Source organism: Physeter macrocephalus, chromosome 4 (assembly GCF_002837175.3).
Source record: "Physeter macrocephalus isolate SW-GA chromosome 4, ASM283717v5, whole genome shotgun sequence".
NCBI classification, from domain to species: domain Eukaryota; kingdom Metazoa; phylum Chordata; class Mammalia; order Artiodactyla; family Physeteridae; genus Physeter; species Physeter macrocephalus.
In genome coordinates, this window is record NC_041217.1 from 68,028,470 (window position 1) to 68,034,469 (window position 6,000).

The 6,000-nt window shown below is 67.6% G+C and overlaps 6 non-coding genes across 6 annotated transcripts; 4 read left to right on the forward strand and 2 right to left on the reverse strand.

Moving 5' to 3' along the window:
• Window positions 1-754: 754 nt before the first annotated feature.
• TRNAL-CAG (transfer RNA leucine (anticodon CAG)) lies at window positions 755-837 on the reverse strand. Its single transcript has one exon. It is a non-coding gene; the product is annotated as a tRNA-Leu (tRNA).
• An 853-nt stretch (window positions 838-1,690) lies between these two features.
• TRNAL-CAG (transfer RNA leucine (anticodon CAG)) lies at window positions 1,691-1,773 on the reverse strand. Its single transcript has one exon. It is a non-coding gene; the product is annotated as a tRNA-Leu (tRNA).
• Window positions 1,774-2,346: 573 nt separating this feature from the next.
• On the forward strand, window positions 2,347-2,418 carry TRNAD-GUC (transfer RNA aspartic acid (anticodon GUC)). The gene has a single exon. It is a non-coding gene; the product is annotated as a tRNA-Asp (tRNA).
• A 610-nt stretch (window positions 2,419-3,028) lies between these two features.
• Window positions 3,029-3,100, forward strand: TRNAD-GUC (transfer RNA aspartic acid (anticodon GUC)). The gene has a single exon. It is a non-coding gene; the product is annotated as a tRNA-Asp (tRNA).
• An 816-nt stretch (window positions 3,101-3,916) lies between these two features.
• Window positions 3,917-3,988, forward strand: TRNAG-UCC (transfer RNA glycine (anticodon UCC)). The gene has a single exon. It is a non-coding gene; the product is annotated as a tRNA-Gly (tRNA).
• A 274-nt stretch (window positions 3,989-4,262) lies between these two features.
• Window positions 4,263-4,334, forward strand: TRNAE-CUC (transfer RNA glutamic acid (anticodon CUC)). Its single transcript has one exon. It is a non-coding gene; the product is annotated as a tRNA-Glu (tRNA).
• The last annotated feature ends 1,666 nt before the right edge of the window (window positions 4,335-6,000 follow it).

The window sequence follows — 6,000 nt, forward strand, 5'->3', positions numbered from 1 at the left end:
CCCGCGTGGCAGGCGAGAATTCTACCACTGAACCACCCATGCACCGATGGCTGCCGCCGCCCGCCGCGGCCCCAGCGGCGCTCGCCGCCAACCGCCGGACACTGGTCACTGCTCGCCCCGTGGGCATGTGCTCCACTGGAGCAGGAGGCCGACGGGCCACCTGAATGAGAGGCTCCGGCCACGCTGGCGACCCCGGGGCGCGAGGCGGTCGCAAGCACCGAGGGACGGAGGGACGCAGGCGGGCTCGGCCCGTCCTGCGCTTTCTCTGCCGTCCACGGCCGCCGCGAGACCGTCGGTGTCGCCAGAGGAAGCCAGGAGCCGCACGGGCCAGGCCCGCGCCCGAGTCTCAGTCAGGGCGGGCGAAGCTTGGCCGCTGCGGCTGAGCACCGACGTTCCTCTCAGCCGCCGCCGAGGCAGGCAGGCAGGCAGACCAGCAGCAGCAGCAGCCGCAAGCAGGGGAGGAAAGATGTGCTGCGAAGGACTGAAGGTTTTCCTGGTGTGGGTGCAGGAAGGAGGGGGCGTAGGAACTGGCGGGGATGGCGTTTGTCCCGAAAGCCCGTCGTCGGCGGGTTCCTAGCGGGCCGTTTGTGCCAGGACCCTGGCCGTGGCTGAGAAGGTCCCGCGTATGAGAGGCGTGGATGTCCTGGCCGGAGTTTGGAGAGGCCGCAAGTGTGCAAGGCGCGATCGGACTGGTAGGCAGTAAAGCTCTGCCATAGGGCCGGGTGCTTTTGTCGGGCGGGCCAAAAGGCTGGCTTGTCAGGAGTGGGATTCGAACCCACGCCTCCAGGGGAGACTGCGACCTGAACGCAGCGCCTTAGACCGCTCGGCCATCCTGACGGCGGGGCTGGGCGTGCGCGTGGCCGCTCGGCTGGCTGGGACCGGACGCGACGCGAACCCCGGTGCCCTTGGCGGGACGCGGTGCTCCGCGCCAGGCGCGCGGCCGTGTGGCTGAGCGACGGAGCGAGCGCGCGGCGGCCGACGGGGAGCAAGGCCAGACGACGCGCCTGGCTCCGCCGCGGTGGCGCCCCGTTGCTTGTGAGGAGAAGCACTTTGGCAGACTGGCTGCTGGCTCGCGGACAGCCCGGTGACGGCGGGAGCGCCCCTGGGTGTGGTTGGGTGCGCCCGGAGCAGCGGCTTCCTCGAGGGACTGGCGCTGGGGCGCCGAGGCGGGTGACTCGTGCTGGGGTCCGGACGTCTGTGGTGGGTGACAGGGCAGCCAGGGCTTCCGCTCACTACTCACTGGAGCACCGTTCCCGGGAGCGACTCGCGCGCCAGGCCCCGTGCAGGGAGGGCCCCCTGTTGGCTGGCCAGCAGGAGGCTGGGCTGCACGCGGCCCGGCAGGCAGGGAGGCAGGCAGGCAGGCAGACCAGCAGCAGCAGCAGCCGCAAGCAGGGGAGGAAAGATGTGCTGCGAAGGACTGAAGGTTTTCCTGGTGTGGGTGCAGGAAGGAGGGGGCGTAGGAACTGGCGGGGATGGCGTTTGTCCCGAAAGCCCGTCGTCGGCGGGGTCCTAGCGGGCCGTTTGTGCCAGGACCCTGGCCGTGGCTGAGAAGGTCCCGCGTATGAGAGGCGTGGATGTCCTGGCCGGAGTTTGGAGAGGCCGCAAGTGTGCAAGGCGCGATCGGACTGGTAGGCAGTAAAGCTCTGCCATAGGGCCGGGTGCTTTTGTCGGGCGGGCCAAAAGGCTGGCTTGTCAGGAGTGGGATTCGAACCCACGCCTCCAGGGGAGACTGCGACCTGAACGCAGCGCCTTAGACCGCTCGGCCATCCTGACGGCGGGGCTGGGCGTGCGCGTGGCCGCTCGGCTGGCTGGGACCGGACGCGACGCGAACCCCGGTGCCCTTGGCGGGACGCGGTGCTCCGCGCCAGGCGCGCGGCCGTGTGGCTGAGCGACGGAGCGAGCGCGCGGCGGCCGACGGGGAGCAAGGCCAGACGACGCGCCTGGCTCCGCCGCGGTGGCGCCCTCGCCCACCCCTGGCCCCGGACGCAGCCGGGCCGCGTCGGGCGAGCCCCTGCCGCCGGCCCCCACCCGCGCCTCTCCTCGCCGACCGAGGCCCGGCGCGCGCACCGCCCCTCCTCGCAGCCTTGCTTTCGGTCTCGGGCCCCCTCCTCCCGGCGCGATCCCCGCGTTGGAGGCAATAGGCAGCGCGCGCTCGGAGTTCTCAGCGCCACGCGGGTCCGGGTCCCTGTCGGGGTCGGGGGCTGCTGCTCTGGAGGACGCGCTTGGTGTGGCGTTGGGTCGGGCCGGGCACGCGCCGGCCGGCCGTAGTGGGCAGGGGGCCGGAGGGCAGGGGGAGGCGTCGGCAGGCAGCCCGAGAGCGGGCGTGTGCGGGGGTGGTGGCCGCCGTCCTCGTTAGTATAGTGGTGAGTATCCCCGCCTGTCACGCGGGAGACCGGGGTTCGATTCCCCGACGGGGAGGCAACACGCCCTCTTTTGGTGGCTGGCGCCGCTCTCTGTCCTGCCGCCTGGCTCCCAAGGGCCCTTCTTCTCCTCCCTCCGCCCTCCAGCGAAGCGCAGGGCGCCAGCGCGTGCCCAGCCTGCCCACCCTCGACCCCCTCCAGCCCTCCAGCCCTTCCTCCTCGCCGGGCGCTCAGTCGCCACGGACGAGCGACGGCCTCCTCTGGACCCCACAAGCGCCCGATAACACTGCGGCCCGCCCAGAGTGGCTGTGTCAGTAGGCTCCTTGCGTCGCGACGCACAGCTGCGCAGCTATGCCCACTCCTCGCCCACCGAGGCCCGGTGCGCGCACCCCCTCTCCTCGCAGCCTTGCTTTCGGTCTCGGGCCCCCTCCTCCCGGCGCGATCCCCGCGTTGGAGGCAATAGGCAGCGCGCGCTCGGAGTTCTCAGCGCCACGCGGGTCCGGGTCCCTGTCGGGGTCGGGGGCTGCTGCTCTGGAGGACGCGCTTGGTGTGGCGTTGGGTCGGGCCGGGCGCGCGCCGGCCGGCCGTAGTGGGCAGGGGGCCGGAGGGCAGGGGGAGGCGTCGGCAGGAAGCCCGAGGGCGGGCACGTGCGGTGATGGTCGCCGCCGTCCTCGTTAGTATAGTGGTGAGTATCCCCGCCTGTCACGCGGGAGACCGGGGTTCGATTCCCCGACGGGGAGGCAACACGCCCTCTTTTGGTGGCTGGCGCCGCTCTCTGTCCTGCCGCCTGGCTCCCAAGGGCCCTTCTTCTCCTCCCTCCGCCCTCCAGCGAAGCGCAGGGCGCCAGCGCGTGCCCAGCCTGCCCACCCTCGACCCCCTCCAGCCCTCCAGCCCTTCCTCCTCGCCGGGCGCTCAGTCGCCACGGCCGAGCGACGGCCTCCCCTGGACCCCACAAGCGCCCGAGGACACTGCGGCCCGCCCAAAGTGGCTGTGTCAGTAGGCTCCTTGCGTCGCGACGCACAGCTGCGCAGCTATGCCCAGCGGCCTAGGTGCACAGCTGCCGGGACGGGTGGGAGGCGGATGAGTGCCGTCCCCTGTCGGTGCGGGAAGTGGCCTGGCCCAGCGCCCGGTGGAGAAGGGCTCTGACGAGCCGGGCTGGAAGACGCGTGCCCCTGGGGCGGGGGCGGGCCGCGGCGTGGAGCCGAGGGACCTGGAGCAGCAAGGCAGCGAGAGCGCCCCCCTGAGGCGGTCGGGCGGGTGGCCTAGTGCAGCTTCGTAGGGCTGGCCCGGGTGGGGCGCCGGGGCCCTAGGTGGCGCCTGTGACATCACAGAGCTGTTGGCCGGCGGGGCGTCGTGGCAGGGCTGCTCCAAGAGGCGGCGGCGGCGGCGGTGGCTGAGGAGGAGGAGGACGCGGAAGAGAAAGGGGAGTAGGAGGAGGGAGAGAAGGAAGAGGAGTCGGAGGAGGAGGAGGGGGAGGAGAGGGAGGGGGGAGGAGGCGACGAAAGTGCGCTCGGGCGAGCCCGGTGCCGGCGTCTCGGGGCGTCCCGGTCTGTGCAGCGTTGGTGGTATAGTGGTGAGCATAGCTGCCTTCCAAGCAGTTGACCCGGGTTCGATTCCCGGCCAACGCAGCGGGCTGTCCTTTTGCCGAGCTCCGCGGGCGGCCGGCCGGGGCCCCGTGAGGGAGAGCTGGGAGCAGGGAGCTAGCTGGCCCTAGCGGCTTTTCTTGTGTGTGCGAGAAGCAGGCGCGCAGTGTTCTGAGGGTGCTGCAAGCAGGCAGGACGGGAGGACACGTGGATTGCCAGGGACGGCGCGTGGCTGGACTTGGAAAGGCCGGGTGTTGGCGCCAGGGTGGCGCCGAGCGGGTGCTATGGGTCCAGCAGGAGCAGGGGTAGAGCCCGACGCTCCCTGGTGGTCTAGTGGTTAGGATTCGGCGCTCTCACCGCCGCGGCCCGGGTTCGATTCCCGGTCAGGGAAGCCTTTCTTCTTCCTCTCCACCTCCCACCGTCCACGTGCCACTTTTAGGCCACGCTTGCTCCGCGGCCTCGGCGCCCCGACCACAGCCGCCCGGCGCCCTGCACCTCCAGCCCAAGCCCTGCCACGCAACCTCCACCCTCCCTCCCCGGCCAAGCCTTTTGGCCGCACTGGCGCGCGCCCACGCGAGGCCTCCGACGGCCCGTGTCTTCCTTTTCGGACGCTTGCCTCAGCCCCCAACACGAGTGGCCAGGGCAGCGCCTCTCCCCGCCGTGGCTGTGGCCACGAGCAAACGCCCCCGCCTGTGTTTGGACTCTCCAGCAGCACTTCTTCCTCCACGATGCCCCTCACGTCTGACCACCCACCCCTTCTTTACCCTTGAGGTGCTGGTGTTGCTGGTGCTGGTGTTGCCGGTGGGGGCGGTGGTGGTACTGGTGTTTTTCTGGTGCTGAAGCTGCTCTTTGTGGTAAAGGTGGGGGTGGTGGCCCGGGGGTGGCAGTTTTGAGTGTTGGCATCGGCCGCGGCTGCGACGGCGACATTGGAAGGTGTGGGAGAGGGATCTACATCTCCAAGTCGGGCCACCTGCAGGGACTCGCCTCCCTTATCTCGTCGCTCATGCCAGTAGCCGCTCCTGGCAGCTTCCCCATTGCGTGCCAGCTCCTGGGCTGCCTGTGAGTGCTGGTGTGCTGCAAGGGCGTCCTGGTCTTGTGCGGGCCATGGGAGCAGAGAGGGGGACAAAGGCACCCGGGCGGCAGAGATGTGAAAATGAATCTGGATACGTGCCAGTAGTTACACCACCAGGCAGCGGAAGTGAGAGAGCAGGCAGATACCAGGCCAGTCCTGCAAACTTAGCCAAGCAGGTGGGAGGCGGTGGAGGCAGATGCCTGATAGGGTGGACTACCAGCCATCATCTTGTTCCAGTTGCATGACTGGAATAAGTCACGCTTATTCCCATTCAATGCGCTCAATCCTATCACAGGGAGGCAGAATATTACCGAGAATACCTCCCTCCCCACCCCCCAACCAAACACACATACACCTCTCACGTAGATATGACTTCTAATAATTTCCCATTCCGCCTTACCATCTGTGTACCCAGGATACACCATCCTTCTCTCCGCCCCTGTACCTGTCTTCTGATGATGCTCTCATAGTAAATCGCAGACCTCATTTTTTTTAGGCCAGATGGCTGCACCATTGTGGTAATTTCATTTGTTAAGGATACGTTCACATAACCTCCTTTTACACTCTGGACTTGACTTTTGTTCTCCTCTTTTCCACCTGGCCTCTGTTTCCAGGACAACTCCCCACCTTTTTCACACCACTATGTCTTTTCTTTGTCACCATCCTTCCTTACCAGGAAATGGCATTCTCCTTGTTGCTGAGATTTATCTATTTATCAGTTTCCAGCTCCTGTCATTTCTGTTTTAATATTTTCCTTGGCAGTTACCTTTCTATTCATGTGGAAGTTTTTGCATTCAGTTCTTCTTCTAGACTCTTTTTTTTTTTTTTTTTTGCGGTACGCAGGCCTCTCACTGTTGTGGCCTCTCCCGTTGCGGAGCACAGGCTCCGGACGCGCAGGCTCAGCGGCCATGGCTCACGGGCCCAGCCGCTCCGCGGCATGTGGGATCCTCCCAGACCGGGGCACGAACCCATGTCCCCTGCATCG